This window comes from Neolamprologus multifasciatus, chromosome 10 (assembly GCF_963576455.1).
Source record: "Neolamprologus multifasciatus chromosome 10, fNeoMul1.2, whole genome shotgun sequence".
Lineage (NCBI taxonomy): Eukaryota > Metazoa > Chordata > Actinopteri > Cichliformes > Cichlidae > Neolamprologus > Neolamprologus multifasciatus.
Genome location: NC_140448.1, coordinates 2,192,802 through 2,214,787, shown reverse-complemented (window position 1 = coordinate 2,214,787; position 21,986 = coordinate 2,192,802). Strand labels below are relative to the sequence as shown.

At 39.8% G+C, this 21,986-nt stretch overlaps 1 protein-coding gene and 1 long non-coding RNA gene across 2 annotated transcripts in view; both read right to left on the bottom strand.

The window, feature by feature from the left end:
• esama (endothelial cell adhesion molecule a) overlaps positions 1-21,986 on the bottom strand; it is a 58,236-nt gene that overhangs the window by 7,507 nt on the left and 28,743 nt on the right. The window lies entirely within an intron of this gene.
• On the bottom strand, positions 259-17,155 carry LOC146509322 (uncharacterized). Its single transcript, XR_014876571.1, has 2 exons — positions 8,571-17,155; positions 259-8,174 (listed from the first exon to the last, which is right to left on the bottom strand). It is a non-coding gene; the product is annotated as an uncharacterized LOC146509322 (long non-coding RNA).

Below are 21,986 nucleotides of genomic sequence, written 5' to 3'. Positions count from 1 at the left end.
CACCCATTCACACACACATTCACACACTGGCGATGGCAAGCTACATTGTAGCCACAGCTGCCCTGGGGCGCACTGACAGAGGCGAGGCTGCCGGACACTAAAGGTAGAAACACACAGACGCTGCAGCTTTTACTTGCAAGGGCGATCACAGAACGCTCACACCAGAGCGGGGGCCCTGTGATGCGCGCCCTGTTACCAATCTGGTCTTTATTTATCTACAAAAGTAATACAATAGTGAATAGACAGGAATGTTGGTGCGTATGTAGAAGGGAGTGAAGATAAGAGTGGTTCAGGTGTATGTGTGTGTGTTGTGGGATACAGAAGGACTCAGCCCCTCTTCTTGTTAGTGAGCGCAGATAAAAGTGTCCAGCTCTCCTCTTCCTGGCAGGAGTGAAATAATAGCTTGTTCAGCTATTATCGCTGTGAGAAAGAATTTGCACAAGTTCATCTGTTATCACAGATGAACTTGTGCATTATCTGGATTTAACGCAATAGTGATAATGAAAGCAAGCTGAATAGAGAGAGCACTATCACAGTGAAATGTAATGTTTATTTAAGACCACAGAGAGGCAGCAGAGAGCCAAAACACATCTGCAGCACACACAACCAAATCAGAAAAAAACAAGGTTTTCGCTTACATATTTATATGTGACACTTTTGTTATTAGTTAAAGTGTTCATTTAAGTAGTTGATAAATATGACAAATAAATGACAGAGGCTGTAAACCTCAGTCACCGACTGTGCATAATTTGTGTTTACTGTAATCAAAGGTTTTCTCAGGGGAATGTCAGTCTCTCCTACAAAATGAGGGCGGTTTGAATCATGGAATTAGTCAACAGAAACCACATATGTCACCTTTTTTTCTTAGGGACCCATAACAGAGAAATGCAGAAAGTATGTGAACCTAATATGGTAAATGGTAAATGGACTGGATCTTATAAAGCGCTTTTCTACTCTTCTGAGCACTCAAAGCGCTTTATACAACTTGTGTATTCACCCATTCACATTGTTCTAAGTGCTTTCTAAGTAACATTCACACACATTCATACTCCGATGGATGCATCGGAGAGCAATTTGGGGTTAATATCTTGCCCAAGGATATTTGGCATGCAGACTAGGGGAAGCCAGGAATCGAACCACCAACCTTACGATCAGTAGATGACCTGCTCTACCGCCTGAGCTACAACCAACCCCAATCTATATAAATAAATATATAAATTAACACACACACACACACACACACACACACACAGGAGCATGACTTTTTGACAGTGGTCAAAAAGTATCAAATGGACAAGCATCTCAGTGCTTGTCCATTTGATACTGTTGACCACAGTATTTTACTACAGCGATTTAAACACACTTGAATCAAGAGTACTAAGTGGACTTTTCCCATATTAGCTGCTCTTCATTGGCTATCAGGCCGCTCTCCTGTGGAACTAGCTCCCAGTTTAGATTAAGTGCATATGTGCGCTCTAATTTTGATACACTTAAAACCTTCCTTTTTGATAAAGCTTTTAGTTAGGACTGTATCAGGTGAGTCTGAACCTTCCCTTATTTATGCTGCAAAGGTTAGGCTGCTGAGGGCGCTTTACGTTTCTTCTTCACACATCTCTTTCCACTCTCTGTGTGTTTATACACCACTATTGTATTTAATAACTGGGAACTCTCTTCTCTTTCCCCTTGCCCATGACTTATCTCAATGGATGGCTGTCCCTCCATGAGCCTGGTTGTATCCGAGGTCTTTCCTGTTAAAAAGGAGATTTTCCTTCCCACTGTCACCAAGTGCTTGCTCACAGGGCACAGAGTGATTGTAGGGGCTTTACCTTATAATATAAATTGTCATGAGGCTGTTGTGAATTGGAACATGGCTGCCAAGTCTAAAGTGCACTGTATGTTTGTGTGTATTCATCAGAACCATGGCATGTTCAATTCAATTCAGTTTTATTTATATAGCAACAAATCACATCAACAGTTGACTCGAAGTGGTTTATGTTGAAATTTGAAAGGCGTAGGCACATTATAAAAATTGACAGGACTCTTGTCAGCACAACTTTAACATGGAAAACCACTTACATGAACAAACATTCTTCATACCCCACATTATAGTTTCAAATAGACATTTGAAACGAGCTGTTTATACACGAATACAAGTCATGCATTATGGATTCGCTTTCTTCACTGCACAGCAGTACCTTCCTGCTAATTAGTACCATTATTTAGATGCCACAGTTGTTACCGCAACAAAACTATTTACATGTAGAGGAAGTGATGTAATCAAGTCCAATCAACAAGGCTTCCCAAGACAACTATTACCTGAAACAACTCACTATTTCTGTGGTGGCTAAATATTCAAAGCAGAGGGGTGCAGGTCAAGGCACGTGACTTGTAGTTATTAAAGTCCTAACAATTGAAATAGTTTGACATCAGAAAAAATATAGGTTTTTTATACAGAATTGTGCAATGATGTACTGAATATCTGGGCTTTTTAAAGGTTAATTAACTGCATTATGGCTACTCTGGAGCAACAGAAACACAAAACTAACAAACAGATAATATTAAAAAACAGCACTATGATGTTGTGGCTGTCAAATGTTTAATTAGTACTACTGTTAATCAATAACTGCCATTATTGCAACTGCACAATCAAATGAATTCTCAGAAAATTCATTTGAATTTTGAATTGTTTCTCAAAAAATTATTTGGGAACTGAAACACAGACTTTATATGCAACTAGACTGCTGATGATAAAAACAAAATAAAGCCAGCCAGGTTTGTTTCTGTAGTGGACACAGAGTTGCTTATTTCATTACAGTATTTAGCTTTTCTATTTTCAACAGACAGTCTCTGGCACTGAGCAAGGAGCGCCCCCCTGTGGCCAAAAGCTATAGAAATTCACACAGTGAGTTGAAACTCATTATAAGCTGAATTATTCTGATTTATAGCATTTAAAGCTCAATTTAAAGCATCACAGATTTGGCAAAATATCTTGTTGGATTTGGACTTGTTGGACTAATGAACATCTCTTGTGCTTCATTGCTTCTCCAGCTCTAAATTATACAGGTGGAACGTGAATGGCAACAATGCACCATGTAAAGAGATCTCTATAGAGAGGAGGTGTAGGTATCAGTTTCTCAGTCACTGTGGAGATGGAGTAGATAAGTGACAGTGATGAGTAGATAAGTGACAGTGATGAGAGAATGTGTGGGCTATGCTCCTTTGGGAACATTGCTTCTAACAAAGAATCACACTAGTGAAGCCATAAGATAGATTAAATAAGGGAAGATGTGGAAGGTTAGCGTAAGAATAAATGCTGATGAAAAGGGTGAAAGGAGAAAACAAGGAGAAGCAGAGATCCATTGTGTCAATGGCTCTTTAGGCCCTAAGAAGATTTGGTGCAGCAGTGAGATAGGCCTGTTGTTTGTAGAGGTGCTGACTGATGGATGGTTGGATCAGTGGACATGTAGAGATGACAGAAAGAGGCTTAAATATAAATGCAATGAGTCACTGTGGAGTGGCTCTCTGATGATTGCTATAAGCTTAAAGGGAGCCCAATGAGAGGCTGCTGCATGTCTCACAGAATGGATGAGGGGAAGGAAGAGAAACGGAGACTCTCTGGGATGAAGAAGATTTTACTAAAGCTAAAACAGCAACAAGAGATCTTGAAATGTTTATATTTAGAATAGATGTAAAACTAGATCAGAGAATAGTGTGCCCATACAGAAATTGTTCTATTTGACACAAATTAGAAACTCCAGCAATGGATAAGTTCACTTTTTAAGCCAAAAAAGTGAACTTTCCAAGGCCAGGAAAACACCTAACGGAATCCTTTCAAATCTTTGCGGTAAGACTCTGGAATACAAGACTTCCCAACAGGGATAACCCAGACACAAACATTTCAGTGGGGGAAAACAGGCCAAATTTTCAGCTCCTCATTAGTGTGGATGAGCTGCGCTTCATGATTTAGTCTGATCACATGGGCATTTTTTTCCCCATCAAAATCTTGCCAAGTGCTGCTTTAAGAAGATTTTGTGACAGAAATCCTTCCTGATTCCAATGAGAGCATACTACACTGGGAAAAAAAGATGAAACATGTATAGAAAAAAAACTTGGCAGAAAAAATAGAGAAATGAACAAAACCACAGAGATTTACTCTTCCAGTGGTCAGTGAGGCATAATCTTTCCCTCTGTGGCAGGTCTGAAATCTATTCTGCTCGTTTCATGACAATTACTTTTAAATATTCCTTGGTGACTGATGGCAGGGCAGATGGGAGTGAGTTCGCTGAAGGGCGTAATGAGGACTGGATAGGTGTCGCTGGATATAATAGGGCTATTTCACTAAGTCTGATATAACAAGGTGTTTTATGGTTCGCTGGAGAAGCTTTTATTCATCTCTCTCTGTCAAAGTAACAGTTTCTTCACTATATATAGAGATACCACTTTGGAAGCTGGATATGGAGTTGACAGACATAATTACAGGGTAGATTTGAATTGGGAAAAAAGTGGGAGTTACACTGTTGTCCCCCAGTGTAATAAGTGCTATAGTTCTGCAGTACTTGCAAAGCTGGTGATAACCGCAGGGGTTATCAGACAGGGTAAAAACTATCAAGAATAGTGAACTGTGCAAAATGTCCTTCCAACCATTCTTGATACCACTATAGAAACCTAGTTTTAGAATAACAAGAAAAAGCCAAAACTAGAACGTCTTGGTTGTTAGAGTTGCTAGTTAGGGGAAAGACTCTTCTCTAAGAAGAACATGGGAGAAGGTCTGCAAACAATCAGACTTCTAGAAAAATGTCCCTTGGACAGATGAAATGAAAGTGAAGCTACTGGGTGCCAGTTTAGCTCAGTGGGTGAGCAGGTAACCACATGGCCAGAAAGCAGGGACCCGGGTTTGACTGGTGACCAGTGTAGGTCAAGTTACTTGAAAAAATTACTTACTGATTACTTCCCCCAAAAAGTAATCGTGTTACTTTACTGATTACTTATTTTAAAAAAGTAATTAATTACTTAGTTACTTTTTAAAAACACGATTTACAACCTGAATAGTTAATAAAGAAATAGATCTTTCAGCCCAATTCTACTTTTTCTGCAGAATCCATCATACAAAATGTAATCAAATGGAAAAGTCTCTTTTTAAAACTTGTTTTATTAGTTTTAACCTTTTAACTTTATGGATCAAGCAAAAATTTAATTATATGCAACATTCTCTGACTGGAAGAAATTTGTTTAACATTTAAACCTATTTTCTGCACATTCCAGCACATAAAATAAAATATTTTTTTGTGTTTACACTCAGTCTTTCAAATAAATGCAAGTGAAACACAGCAAAAAATAAATAAATAAATAAATAAATAAAAGACTCAGCGGTCCTGTTGCTCTATTTTCACCTGTATAGCAGGCGGATGTTTGCCCTGGTGCAGGTGAGCTGCAGCGGTCAGGGGAAGAAGTTTGTCTGTGAATTTCCCATTCCGTGGTAACGCACTCGGTGCTTGCTTGGAAGTTTAGGGGTTTTTTCGCTGTAAAGCGAAGTTTCCTCCCACGTGGGGAACAGCGGACGCTAATGTTTTTTGTCACTTTTTACAGAATCACACTCAAAGTAAGGTCAGTACTTCCACGCTTTAAACGCTGCACGCTCATACTCTCTGCCGCACTCGTTATATTATCCATTGTTGATCTGCACACAGCAGTTTTCACGAACGTCGCACTCGCTTACGTCATTGTCATGAGACCTTTTTTGCAATAGTAATCCCTTACTTTACTCGTTACTTGAAAAAAGTAATCAGATTACAGTAACACGTTACTGCCCATCTCAGCTGGTGACCCTTTGCTTTGTTGAGTGAACCATGAACTCTGTATACCAAAGTGTTCTACAATCCAAACTGGGAGCTGAGCGGCCTCCCATTCTACTTTTGAAAACTCAAAAGCAGAACAGGAGTCACTAATTTAGATTACAATGTAATCTCAGAGCCAGAGTTGTTGCTATGATGAAAATACTGTGCTATGTTTAAGTTCCTGTGTGTGCTAATTGTCTAATTACAGGAAACCCTTCGGACTGATCCCTGTTTACTTCAGCAGACCTCAGTGTAGATAAAGCGGAAACCATGCTTTGATGAGGATGACCTTAACTAACGTATTTCATGCTGAAAAGATGGGTGGAGCGGGTCGTTTGCTTCCTGTCAGCATCTTATCAGCTGCTTTGGTTAAAATGTTAAAGCAAGTGAGCTACAGAATAAAAAGATACGGTGTCAAACATAAGTGATGTCTCTGTTGCAATATTACCATCAAATACATCTCTTAATGTCTAACTTGGAGAAATAGCTAATTTAAGAGATTTGAGAATAAGAAGAAAGAGCACATAATCTTGGATGAAGATGACAGTGAGGCAATGATGTCTCCAGGGAGCACCACTGCCACTGAACCCTGTCTCTGGAGGATGGGTGGAGATGCAATGACGTGCTCTTTCTCATGGAGATAAACCTCCCCTGATAAGGCTTGGGCCACTTTCTGTAGATCTGAGGCTGGATTGGTGGCTCCTGTATCTATAAAGTAGGAGGAAAACTCTTAAAGATCAACAGAACCAGATGGTCTGGGTCCTGATGACCAAAGGTCATCCTGTGAAAATCCTTCATGTTTGCCTTGCCTGATGAAATGAATAAAACCAAAACACACACAAAAAAAACCCCAGTGGACAAAAACCTGTAGAATTGCTGCATTCACGTTTGAGAAAGTCCCCAAGTTCATCTTAGTAGCTGTTGTTTAACAGATGTCTAAATACTGGCCTGCAGGTTGTTTTGGATACCTGCATCAGAAAATGTCCTGATGCTTTGACCATAAGTTGTTGCTGTTCACGCTTGACACATAACAATACCACTAATGTCTACTACAAGACTTTTTTCTACCTTATGTCACTTTCCAAAACTTTCCAAGTCAAGTTATGGGAATGTTTAAATCAAAGGGGCGATGATGGTATTAAATGACCAATACTGACAAGTCCAGAGAGTCCAGGACCAGAATTCACACACTGTCGATTTTTGAGAAAATTAAAGGATTTTAAGTGCACTTTATAGTGCAAAAAATACGGTACCATAAATATATGCATTCAAATAATGCTGCAAACAGGTTTTTAGTTACATAGATCAGCGGTCCCCAACCTTTTTTGCGCCACGGACCGGTTTATGCACAACAATATTTTCACGGACCGGCCTTTAAGGTGTCGCGGATAAATACAACAAAATAAAACTAGTACCGGTACCAAAAAAAAGAAGATTTATTCATAACACACATGAAAATACCCAGGAAAACCGAGTAAACGATAAAAACGATAACAAAATAACGCTGAAAACTGATAAAAACCCTGAAAACTATACATTTCACAGCTGAGCCTCAACTCTCGCGGCCCGGTACCAAACGACTTGGGGACCGCTGACATAGATCATAAAATAGTGCTTAAACGATCTTGGACATCGTTTTTTACTACACTAATTCTGTCATATCGTGCAATAACAGCTATAAGACATGAGGAAAGTGCTTTCTCTTCTTCTTCTACATATCCTCACCTTTAATTCAGATAATTTGGCCTATCCAGTGTATTAATATTTGATAGTTGCAGATTTTTTTGGTCCTTTAAGAAAAGAAAATCAAAAAAGCAGAACTGGGCAGTGTGCACTGTACCTGGCCATGAAGAAATGCTATAGAAGACAGCAATAACTCACTAATTCTTACTATTCTTACTTATACTAAGGCTTGCAACAAACCAGTAGACATCTATTGTATCAGTATTCCCAGTGCTTTTAAACTTGAAATAATGCTTTGACATCCTACCACGGTAATTACAGATACTGACTGAACACTTTTAGCTCTGGAGATGTGGTACAGTATGCTCAGCAAGACAGAAAGATGTGTTTTTTTCCCACCGTCCACAAATATAGTCTGGCTAGTTCCACTGAGATCCACAGTCTGTGCAACATTAACAGCACATTTACGGACAAAAAGAACAAAAGCACCATGAATAATTGATAAGAGATGAGATGAGAAGAAAGACAGAAACAGTGGCACTGTCCAAGCATCTTATTTAATCTTTTAACATAAATTAAGAGGAAATTTAAGGAAGAAACTGAAAACTAACTTCAAGCTGAGAGTTTTTTTTAATCAAGGTGAAGATGTCCAGTATTCTCAAAACATCTGAAAAAATCCAACAATCAAAGTCTAAGGTTACTCATAGCAAAAATGTTCTCTCTTTCCCAAACTATCATTTTGCTTTAATCTCCACACATATGCAGAAATAATCCAGAACTTTTTTCTGATTCTCACTCCACAGTCCTCATAAAAATAGAAGTCCAAGTTTTACCACACACACACACACAAAATATTGAAATATGTTAAAATACTGAAGGTATTATAATTTAGATTTTATAATGTAAAAACAAATGTGTGAAAACACAGTAACTGATGGATATTTAATTCATCTCAACCCAAAATCATCAGAATGAACAGTGAGACAGTGCAGTCTCATACACACACATACACACGCCTATGAATTCAGGCTGCAAGCACACACATACACACACACACACACACACACACACACACACACACACATTCAGATTCTTGTGGGGACATCTGATTGACATAGTACTTTCCTTAGCTGCTCACCCTAGCCATCAAAAATGAATGCCTAACCCTAAACCAAAACCATAACCTAATTGTACTCCTGACACTAAAACCACATTATGAGTCACAAAAATGCCTTCAAACTTGCAGGGATCAGAATTTTGGGCCCTATAACAGCTATAAAGCTGTTGGTCCCCACAAGTATAGTAAACTTCTGGTCCCCACAAAGACATCTAAACAGGCACACACACACACACACACACACACACACACACACAGAACTTCTCATTCACACAACGGGCTCAGGGCCAAAGTCTGGGGCAGAGCTCATCTTCTGATAACTGCGAGACTGCCATTCCTCACAGGATAATTAAAGGAGAAACACAATGTTAGGACTGCTGCAGAGAGGAATGCGTCGTCTCCTTCTTTCAACCACCAAACAACCAAACTGCCACTCAAAAGCTGGATGCCCTGACAGTGACAGAAGAAAGCAGGACAAAGGCAGCTGCTTAATTGGTAGAACAGAGATAGCGAAAGGCCGGGAGGGTTTATGTTTATGCCTTCAACCTACCAAAAATACATATCCATTATCCCGGTCTCTTCCAGTCTGCTAAAGAGCTACAAACACATCTGGGGATGCAAAGTGAATGCTTATTCAGCCTGTGGGCTGACTGCTAATTACAAAGAGACACAGCTGATATGTTCTTCCGCCGTCCTTGCACATTGTCCTTGAGAGCCGAACCAATTAACATCTGGAAGAAGTGAGTGCTCCTTGTAACTTGGCAGCAGCGTAGATGGTAGACATGCTTTTCATGTTTGGGTACGGATAACATTTTCATCACCAGCAACTTTTAGCCAATCAGATGTGCCCTTACATGTTTCCCTTCTGATATGATTTTGTTTCATAAACAATCCTTCTGGTGGCTAATGGAAAATGAACCAGAAGTCATATCTCTCCTAATGGCAGTATGACAGTCTGCCAAAAGAATTCCCAAATACAAGCATAATACTGTCATATTTATGCAAAATGTAAAGAACTTAAATTCAAATGTCAATCAAAATCATCTATAAATTTAAAGATTTTATTTATCTATTTACCAATTCACCATTATCTCTAATTAGGCCAATAGTAAAAAAGCAGAGTCAGCTAAATGTGTATGAAGGGTCTCAGCTGTACTGTGTATGTATGCCAGCACACTTACCCTGATGTCAACATGATAACCATTATACCAGCTAAATGTCAGCAGATGTTACTGGTCATTTGCATAAAAGAATTCTAGTGATCCAGTTTCTGCCTTTACATCTGGAACCTTAACACTCATACTTAATACATTTACGTTTTACTCTATCATCCAGTGGATGTACACCATATTCACACACTGCGTTTGATCAGTTTGGTTCGATTCTACATCAGAACTGAAGGAACTTTGCTTTTATTCATGTGACAGATACACAAACCAGCAACTGTCAACAACAAATACAACCGATGCAAGTGATTGCCTACATATAATATATGATAATAGTAATAATAGAATGTAGGAACAGGGCAGGGTCATCCATCCATCCATCCATCCATCCATCCATCATCTTCTTAACTACTTCTTTGATTTAAGGTTAAAAGTGCTAGTTCCCAGCTTTCACTGGGCAAACGTTCGGGTACAGTCTCAACAGGTCACCAGTCTGTCACACGGCTGTGATACACGTGATGGAAAAACGAACGATCTGCACCTTGACTTCCGCGTGGAGTTTGCAAGTTCCCCATGTGTCTGTCAGTCTCACATAGTGCCAAAGACATGCCTGTTTTAGGGCAGCCTGTGATTTTTAACCTTCATTCCAAAAAAGTGAGGATGCTGTGTAAAATGTAAATAAAAACAAATGGCAAGGGTTTTCAAATCTCATAAATCCGTATTTATACACAAAGGAAAACATTTCAAATGTCAAAAAAAATTTGACCGTTTTCATTTGCTCACTTTAAATTTGATATTAGCAACACATCTCAAAAAAGTTGCTATGGGGTGAGTTTAGACCCGTTTTGACCAGAGCACCCCTAAAAACAGCAATCTACTAATAATAACATATTTTAGTATATTATTTTATGGAATCATTTTCAAATGTTATATTTTCTTGTATGTTTACAACAGTACGTGATAGAATGTAAACAGGTTTTATGTGTTGTTGAGGTCATGATATTACAGTGCGCTCACACAAAGGCTGGTTTCTCATTAATAGCTATGAAAAGGCTTTGGTGGCTGCGGCAGAAAGAACATGCACAGGTATTTTCATGACACAAATTAGTGATGTAGATTTAAAACACACTTTAACTGGAATATAGCAAAAATTCAAACTGTTCTGATAATGTAGGGATGTTGCCATGACTGCTTTTTTTATTTGTTCTCAAATAAATTGTTCTCTGGGCGATCGTGGCTCAAGAGTTGGGAGTTCGCCTTGTAATCGGAAGGTTGCCGGTTCGAGCCCTGGCTTGGACAGTCTCGGTCGTTGTGTCCTTGGGCAAGACACTTCACCTGTTACCTACTGGTGGTGGTCAGTGGGCCCGGTGGCGCCAGTGTTCGGCAGCCTCGCCTCTGTCAGTGTGCCCCAGGGTGGCTGTGGCTACAATGTAGCTGCCATCACCAGTGTGTGAATGGGTGGGTGACTGGTTGTGTAAAGCGCTTTGGGGTCCTTAGGGACTAGAAAAGCGCTATACAAATACAGGCCATTTACCATTTAGCCTGAAAAACATTAGCTAATGTAGCTTAAATCACTATAGATTATTAGCTAATTTTAGCCTTCTGATCCACTAGTCTGCTGGTATCCCACCAGTTACCAGCCAAGGAGCTGATGTACTGGTAAAAACTCTGGTCAAAGAGGGGTGAAGTGTTTGTTTACACTACAGCTACAGATCCAAGCGACCATAATTCTTGTCTATGTTACTCGTCTATAATGAATGCAAATCTATGATTCTAAACATTTAAAAATTTGAGATTGTTGCAATTCGTGTTTTAAAAAATGAAAAATATTCACATAAAAATATGAAGATAGCAACATACTAACCCCAAGTTGCTCTGTGATACATCCATCACAGTATGAATGTGAGTGAATGTCAGATACTAAGCACAAAAAGTGTTTGTATGAATGAGTGTGAATGGGTGAACGAGGCTGCTCAATCTTGCATGAAAGCGGAATGAAAATGACATTTTCTTCATGTTTGTGACTAACAACTTCATGCTAAAAGTATTTTACTATTCACAAATTGTCATTGTTGTCATTTCAAATGCAAAATTATTTAATTTTTATATTTTTCTATCAAATATGCAACTTTGCAGGATGGCTGGACTTTTTCATATTTTAGCTAGCCAATAGTCAGACTTTATTATTAAGCTCCTTGAGATGACTGTTGTTGTGACTGGTGCAACTCTACAGATCCTGTTTCATTTTTATTGTAAGAAAGACCAGTGAAAATGTCAAGTTCTAAATTTAATAGTCTAAATAAAAAGAGATAAATGTTGCCTCAGATTTCGATGTGCAAAAAAAGGCCAGAAAATGGGTCAACAGACCATTTACAACAAAGATTTACATCTTGAAATTTAGACACACACACAGACAGACAACTCTCACCTTCCCTTCACCCAATCATTGCAATCCCAGTTTCCTGCACATCACATAGTGACATAAGACATAATTCGCCTGTTCTAATGTTATGAGGCAGTGCTTATTTTGCATTGTGGTGTGCAGGTTTTTGAAAGCAGCTAGGCCTTTAACAAGAATAGTGGCAGCTCTGGTTAATTTGAAGCTTCCTTCCATCTGATCAAAGCATCGTGGGAATGGCCACAGAGGAAAAATTACGAAATAATGCCAATGGCCTGAGCTTTAAGCTCTTATTAAACATATGCAGATAAAAAAAAGGCAGTCTCATCAGTCTGAAAGAGTGCTTCTTATCTGGTGACAGAATACAATGGAACTCCAATTCCCCTGCAGGTTTGGACAAAAAAGAGGAAAAGGAGCAAGGAGTAAGACGACTGCACTGTCTTTGATTAAAACGACCGTAGAGCTGAATAAGCCTTTATAGAAAAATGACCCTTTATGGAAAAAGAGGGGAAAGTTCTCATCATCTACTATATATACACTATATACTATATATACGATAAAAATCACAGACAGCCCCTCGCATACAGCCTCTACACACAAGTGCACGCGCGCGCACACACACACACACACACACACACACACACACACACACACACACACACACACACACTTCCTCTGCATTGTGCGGATGACGGCAGGGAGGAAAAAGCTGGGCGTCCTGATAGTGCTGTGATATTCCAGGATTAGTCTGTTTGTCTTGGTAGGCAGCATTAAACTGAAGTCCAGTATTCGGGGTCAGACAGGAAGTTGTCCACACAGAGACACCAACAGCCTTTAACACACTCTCAGCTGCTGGACTACTCCCACATTTGACTCACTGACCTTTTCTTAAGGGTAGCATATATCATGCTATTTTACAAAGAATAATGGAAAAAACTCTTAAGGCTCAACTGTTACTGTTTATATAAAAGCTTGTATTGTTTATATTTGATACAATACATTTATTGTTATAGCTCTAAACAATTATTTGCTTTCCAAGAAATGCTACTGCAGTATTTCAATAATTAAACATGCCTGTCTGCACACAACGCAGGCAATGTTAGGACCTTTGTCCTTGTCTGACTCCCTGAGCGTACAGCTGGATGAAATACAGACAAGTACATATGCCTAGCAAACAGCTTTTCCCCCTTTACTGTTATTATGTGAACCAAGAGTAGAAACTTACTGATTGAATAAGTTTTTAACATAAACACCCATATGAAAAAAATATATATAAATCTTATAAAGTTTGTATCTGTCTTGTGTGAAACTTATATGAAAAGCACACAAGAGTGAAAACGGATATAAGATCCCTTGAAAAATTATGTAAATGAAACTTTGTTTTGGATACTTACTAAAACAATATATGAAAGTAATGAGAAAGTGGCGACTTTCATGAGTAAATCATATAAGCCTTATATGATTCACTATATGAAGTAAGCCAAATGTGATGCAAGTTTTTTTGATTTCTTTTCCATATGGGCATGTCACAGTGATATCAGGTAATTTGCCACTTGCTTGCTGTCTAAATAGCCAAATTTGGAATGATGGCAATTTCCAGAAATACACCACATAGATAAGCTAAGCTAAGATGATAAATGCAGATTTCAGGACAATCCCGGAGAAAAAGAAAGCTATGGGCAAATTTCCATCCGTACACTAACAGTCAATTTGCAAGTGCAACTTACACAATACAGTAAGCATTAATCTAAGATCCATAAGTCCATGTGAAACGTGTGCTGCACATAACAAATTAGGAGTTAACATGTCACGTAAGCTGCCATCTGCACTGATAAACAGACCTTGGTTTGTATTTGACTGTGGTGCCTCCCTGGGTTAATCAGTGTCACTTTGAAAAATGCACACGCGCCAGGTGGCATTTCCTGTGTTTATATTCAGCTCTGGGCAGCAGGACACAGAACTGTCATTAGTTTTCTTGGAATCGGGCTTATTTCTCAGTGGGAAAACACGTGATTATGATGTGATTCTCGCAAGATTCTGGTGATTGTGTTTCTGGATGCCATTGAAAGGATTTGGCGGGCTGGCTGGAAGCATAAACACATAAAAAGTAAGGACAGCAACACGAGCGCCAACAGACATGTGCATGTTTCTCAGCTACATGCTGCGTGCCTTCAGCTGCTGCGTTATCGCAGCACTCGATCCATAATGCATTTCTGTTGATGCCGGCTGAGCACGGAGCTCTAAGCCAGCACAAAGTGAAGTGAAACTGATTAGATATGTTGATTATCAACAAAAAGGTTTTACTCTTATGAAATGCTTTGATCAGGAATCAGCTGACCTTTGGGGGACAGCGGGCTGCACAGCGATATGCTGTAAAAGACACAGCAGCAGAAGAAAGACTAGGATTTGGGGGACATGAAAGCAACTTGTCTGGCACTGAAGGAGCGGACACGGTCCATAATGACGCCATTTGGTCCTCCCATGGTGCAATGCACACCCTGCATTAGAACCGCCTCCCTGCTCTCAGAACTAGCAGTGGCAGATGCTGATGTTTGCATGGTTAGGTGTGTGTGTGTGTGTGTTTGCATGCCAGAGAGACAAAACCACCTGTTTTATTAGTGAGCAAAAGCCCAATCAGGTGTGTGCAGTAAAGACACACGTTCTTCATTGCAGTCTGATTCTAATCATCACGATTGGCTCATTCTTGCAGGCTCATTAAATTTCCCAAAGGATTTTGAGATTCTGACAGTTTCCTCTTATTAGGATTCACAGCTTCTATCTTGCTTATTTTAAGTGTTGCTCATCTTTTAAGATGTAACTATTCGGTGTTGGAAATGCGTTTGGGTTTTTCCATAATTTAGAGCGTAGTCTTGCACACCCTTGAAAGAAGCGAGGAAGGAGAGAGGGAAGGACGGCGCTCTGAATCGAAGATAAGGGCTCTGCAGGAAGAGAGCAAGAGGCATTCATCTTGTTTTGACACAAAGATATCGCAGTGGTGTGGATGGGGGGAGGGGCGACTGACGCTTAATAATGCTAACTGAAGATGTCAAAGAACTTGCTAGGAGAAAATCATAGATGGCTTTCTGGTATTGAGTGTATGTTCTGGATTATCCCATTATTTTGGACAACATATGGAGAACATAATGATATAATAACATAATGAACTCTGGTGATTGGACGAGACACTGAGAGAAAGCATTAGAGAGACACACCCACCTGTTTACATTGAACGGCCTTTATTAAGGGCATTTAGTTTAAAGCTTATTTTGTGTAATTTTTGTCAAAATGAGCATCGCAAAATCCCAGTAACCTATGCAAGGTGCTAGCATAGCTGTTTCATGCTAACAGCACCTTTGTAAAGAACAAGGAGAACCATGACTGATAGGTGTTCATTCAGATGTGCTGCATATCTACCGTGTCATCATAAAATATATAATAATATGTTAAGGCACGCCCAGCATCCTCAAAAACATCCTGTCTTCCCGTCTTACAGAAGACATTGTATATCCTAATTAGTAAGTACACAATTCCAGAGAGAACACATAGGGGCGGGGGGCAGGGGGGCATCAGAAACAAAGAGGCAGGAAGTGACAGGCAAAGTTCACTGTCCCCAGAGGAAACACTTATTTTGCTCGTTATCCCTTCCAACCTAAATGCAACTGAAACTTTTTGTTTTTGCACAAGATGTTTCTAAGTTGAAAATCCATCCTCAGAATAAGAAAAGCACCTGATGATTGAGGCAATAAGCACAATAAACAAGTGGGACTGGGTTATTTGCTGAGTAGAGTGAGAGAACAGAGGAGTAACAGTCCCCTGGGTATTCAAGCTATCAAAGATATTTCTCCTCTATTGGCTTCCCTTCATTGGCTTCCTGTTAAATCCAGAATTGAATTCAAAATCCTGCTCCTCACATACAAGGTCTTAAATAATCAGGCCCCATCTTATCTTAATGACCTTGTAGTACCATATCACCCTATTAGAGCACTTCGCTCTCACTGTGCAGGCCTACTTGTTGTTCCTAGAGTATTTAAAAGTAGAATGGGAGGCAGAGCCTTCAGTTTTCAGGCCCCTCTTCTGTGGAACCAGCTTCCAGTTTGGATTCGGGAGACAGACACTATCTCTACTTTTAAGATTAGGCTTAAAACTTTCCTTTTTGCTAAAGCATATAGTTAGGGCTGGACCAGGTGACCCTGAATCCTCCCTTAGTTATGCTGCAATAGATGTAGGCTGCCGGGGGATTCCCATGATGCATTGAGTTTTTCCTTTCCAGTCACCTTTCTCACTCACTATGTATTAACAGACCTCTCTGCATTGAATCATATCTGTTATTAATCTCTGTCTCTCTTCCACAGCATGTCTTTATCCTGTCTTCCTTCTCTCACCCCAACCGGTCGCAGCAGATGGCCCCGCCCCTCCCTGAGCCTGGTTCTGCCGGAGGTTTCTTCCTGTTAAAAGGGAGTTTTTCCTTCCCACTGTCGCCAAAGTGCTTGCTCATAGGGGGTCATATGATTGTTGGGGTTTTCTCTGTATCTATGAAGCGCCTTGAGGCGACATTTGTTGTGATTTGGCGCTATATAAATAAAATTGAATTGAATTGAATTGAATTGAAAGAGCCACTTGTGGATAGATTATTTAGGGAGACATCCGTCTGATAAAGTAAGTCTCTGAACTGGGAGGAAATGTTTATGGAAAAACAGCAGTTTGCTCAGTGTCAGCTCTGTGTTGGCAGAGAACCAGGAACAATGACCAAAGATAGAAATTTCATACACAAATATGCGACTGGACATCTAGAGCACATGGTATCCTTCCTTAAAGCTTGGCCACAGATTTACGTTGGTTTAGCTCCTCTTATTCTTATGACAAACATAATGGAGAGCTTTGCATTGTTGCTGGGATTAAACACAACCTCATTTTAAGCTCATTTTCTTCAGTCAGGAACTGAGCAAGTACTCCGTATTGTCTCTCCTTGAGTTCCAGTGTTGACTGGAACTCCCAGAGAGCAGCCATTTGGCTTTTCTACGTTTAAAACCCACCAACCAGCCAAATGGCTGGTAAGCTTTTAGCTAATATCCTGGACTGAACTGTGAACTGCTGCTTTTGTTATGTAAATAAGGTGGTGCTGAGCCGTTAGGGTTAGGGGTTAGGGTTAGCCTAACCCTAGGGTTAGGGTTACCCTAACCCACAAGGAAACTTGTGTTTCTGTTTGCCATCTTAGGGAGAAATCAACACACATGGGTGTATTTCCTTTGTTGCTGAGATTTATTGATAAAAACAGTACAAAAAAAACAACAAACAAAAACGGTGTGGAGGGTTGTGTCCAAAGCAACTGTTCTTTTCTTGCCTTCTTCCCAGCCATATGAGAGTGAGCCAACTCTCTTGCAAATGTACCTCCCTTGCCCAAGATATGGGAAGACATGTCAGGTTTACTTGCAATATACTGCAGGGTTAGGGTTATACTGTGGGTTTCACAGGTTTGCTGAGCAGCAGCCTAGTAAACCCCGCAAGGTGACAATTTCATTGACCTCAACAGGAAAGGAAGTTCACAGCTTTTAGCAGCTCCCCACCCCCACACACTAACAAAGAGGCAGTTGGCAGTTAGCCACCCAAAACTTGATCCCAAACTTGTCAGGTTTACTTGCAATATACTGCAGGGTTAGGGTTATACTGTGGGTTTCACAGGTTTGCTGAGCAGCAGCCTAGTAAACCCCGCAAGGTGACAATTTCATTGACCTCAACAGGAAAGGAAGTTCACAGCTTTTAGCAGCTCCCCACCCCCACACACTAACAAAGAGGCAGTTGGCAGTTAGAAATCCGCAATCATTCACACACCCCCACTCCCCCACTTCTCAAGTAACAACCTAATTTACATATGAATTGATGCTAAAAGACTAGCCAGTTTAGCTTCCACTTGGCTGACTTGGGCTTAGAAAAGCCTGGGACTTCCAGTGTCTTCTGCCCCAAACCTGGGGCAGAAGTGCTATCTATTTGCATTTTACCCCAACTGGCTTTGGAAGTGACAGTAAAGAACTAACTTTTAGTGTAATGGAAAACATGATCTGATGTGTTCCTCATTCAGGCCACAAGTATATAGTTCACTTCACTCATCTGGGAACACTACTGGAAAGAATTTAATGCTGACACCAGAAACAGAAGTGAACAACTAAACAGTGCTTTTGATTCTGAGGCACATTTTGAGTGTTATTATTTTAAAATACTTCTTTACCTGTCAACATTTCCAAGTCTTCAGCCCCTTACTGGCTATTCTCCAGATATGCTGAGGGACAAAATACTCGCTCTGTCATGGCTCAAAAACATATGCTGTATATAAAAGATGGATGTTGTTATTAATCTCTCTCACTGCCTTCCACAGCATGTCTTTATCCTGTCTTTCTTCTCTCACCCCAACCGGTCGCAGCAGATGGCCCCGCCCCTCCCTGAGCCTGGTTCTGCCGGAGGTTTCTTCCTGTTAAAAGGGAGTTTTTCCTTCCCACTGTCGCCAAAGTGCTTGCTCATAGGGGATCATATGATTGTTGGGTTTTTCTCTGTATGTACTATTGTAGGGTCTACCTTACAATATAAAGCACTTTGAGGCGACTGATGTTGTGATTTGATGCTTTATAAATAAAACTGAATTGAGTTGAATTGCCACTGCAATGACACTAAATGGTTAGTAGAGTCCTGTTGTGTTAAAACTGTTAGCACACAATCTTTGTCTGTGTCTGACTTAGAAAAAGAGGCATCCTGCACGCTCATAGGATCGAGACACAAGACTGGCCTAGCCTCCCAAAAAAAAAAAAAAAAAAACCTGACAAAATAAATCCGATGAACTTTAAACTAGCAGCTGAGACATTAGGAAAGTGTTTACTAAGGTCATAGTAAAGGGAGCTGAAGTGCTGTTTTCCTTTTATACAACTGGACTTCTTGTAACCAGAGGAATCATCTGCTGTTTGCCACGAGAAAGAATGAGAGAATATTTGTTTTGATCCTGATTCTAATGGTGACACCTACATGAAAATTTGCATTGATTTGAAACAGTTTTTTTCTCACTGTAATTTACATCATGTTTGATTTTTTTCAGGTTGTCTTGATAAACTGAAGATGTATTGAGTGCTTCAACAGGCACCCTGCATTATTATTAGTATGCATTATTATCATTATTATTATTATTGTTACGTCTAAGCTGGCAGCTGGACAGGGTAACTAGTTATTGTGCAGTTTAAGATTTTAAAACATTAAACACAAGATGAGTTTATAAAATATGATGCAAAATATAACACAATTCAGACAGCAGATGTTGGAGATAATAATGATTGGAGTGGGCTTTTCCAATGTGTTGATGCCCATCTTTACTGGACCCAGTAAATGACTTGTTAAACTATGGGAATCATATGCTGTGGCCTTTGCTGTTACCAGATCTCAACCCAAAGAATGTGTCAGGCAGTGCTCTCCACCAGCACCAGCAAACTTTCAGACTGGCACTCTTAGTTCGTACTGTATTGCAGTTGGCCTCACTTCATGAGGCGTTTTACTCAAATAAAGGATATCAAGATTCTCAAAGCTAGGCAACACCCTCCCCCCCCCCCCCCCCTCCAAAAAAATAAAAATAAAAAATAAAAATAAATAAATAAAAAAAAATCAGAATCGCATTTTTAAGCTGCCAGTCTTGTTTAGAAACAGTAAATCACAGTCATGAAAATCCAGACATGGACTGAATTTGCTCATGTTGCCTTTTGCTTCAGTCAGTCTTCAGCTGGGCGATGTTATCATTGTGTCCAGAGGATTTTGCGGTTGTCAGAAATAATTCTGGCAATGAACATAAAACTGAACTATCTTGACAGATGCTGTCTGAAGTTTGAGCCTGAAAACACTGTTTGTCTTTCACTGTTTGTCACTCAGCGACTGAGTTCAGGAGAGGTTTGGACTCATATACCATTATCATTCCTTACTATAAAACAGGAAACACGAGCATAATAATAGCGATTTTGTCTTGCAGGTGGCTGCCATGACCTGCTGGGGGGTGGTGGGCCATCATTTCTGCTATAACAGCAGTTTGTGAATCTAGTACAAAATGATCTCACTGAATGAACCTATATTTATGCTAAAATTATTGTTGTAGCTAGAGAGATTATAATTATGCTATAGCCTCTATTACTGCCATAAAGCCAGTCATTACTGGCACTAATGGCCCTGCATACATAAGTGACACTGATCACAGTATATAGCACTATAGTATTCAATTATTTTAAATTGGTTATGTTTATGTATAGTTACCCCACATGTGTATGAGGACAGATGTGTTTGCATGGTAGATTTTCTTCTCATCGCTGCTGCACTCAGAGTTGATTGGGTAAGATGGGAAAGCAGCAAGGGCCCCTTGGTAAGTCTCAACACTCATAATCCCATCAATGTTCAAAAGCAGTGCTCGTGGTAAGACTCTCCAAAGAGGCATACACATCTGGAGCTCGAGCAGATGGATGGCAACATCTGGCAGAGAGCATACACATCCAAACAGTACACTGACATCCACCTGCTAACACGTGGAACTGACTAAACATTACAACATAAATCTTTTGAAACATTCAGATATTAATAAATCTTGTATATATACTCCTGCCATCATAGTAAGATTTAAAGGTATCAGTGCAGGATTTTGTGGATAGAAATGACTCTAATTCGTTGGCAGACTATAAACACCGCTCTCTCATGCAGGATCAGTAACATTAAATCTTTAGAGCCAGGTTTATTAAACAGAGAAAAATTGCAATCCCCAAACAGCACTGGTGTTTCCTCCATATATTTTGTGCCTTGAGTAAGTAACTGAAAATTACTCCCAAACTCTGAAAAAAAGAGCAAACAAAAAATAATATCTGCTGAGGTCTCACCAGGTAATGTTAAGGGTGAATCTGCTGTCCCTTGTAAGGAAACTCTCTAAAAGGTCAGAACAAAGGATTAATAGGCCAAAGCTTGTGGCCTGTGCTACAAAACCAGAAACTTGGACCAACAGGTGACCCGTGAGGTTATGTGAGAGCTGCTATGATGTGATCTTTTCTGTCAGCATGAGCAGATGTCCTGCCTGCTGCGTGCTGAACACATAGACAGTGACTGTGACAACAACACTGAGCTGCAGGAGGCAAAATGTGAATGGCTTTCTGCTAAATGAGTCTCTTTTGTTGAATGAAACATGACTGTATCTTTACTTAAACATCATTACAAAAAAAATGGAACTAATTCTGGATAAATTCATTATTTAGCTAAAGGGGTTATTAGGATATTTTCACAACTGCAATAATTCATAGATGTGCATTATTTTTAAATACTGACTCATACTGCTGCACTGATGCAACTTTTAATTTCATTTTGGGATCAGTACTGAAGCTATCGGGCACTCAGTTTTACTGTCCCCTGTGATTCATGTATTGTCTTGTAGGACAACGTTAAACGCATCAGAATCTGGTTTTCTGCCAGCATTGCAAGCCCGACGCTTGCCTGACCTAAGGCGGGGCACACCCTGCACCGATCGCCAGCCTGTCGCAGGGCTAATAATTATTTCATGCTTAAAAAAAAGAATCAAATCTAATTTGCATTTTCTGATTTTTCAGAGAAGCCAGAGCTGTCAGTGTGAGCTCTGCAGTAAATAATATTGGATTTATTTCTAAACAACATAAATAAACGTACATATACCAGCATATTGAACAGAAAGCACATCTATAAACCAGATTTCCATGTTTCATGTTTTTTCTTCTGCATCTTTTGAAAGGGAAAAATATATTTTTGAAAAGTGAACAAAG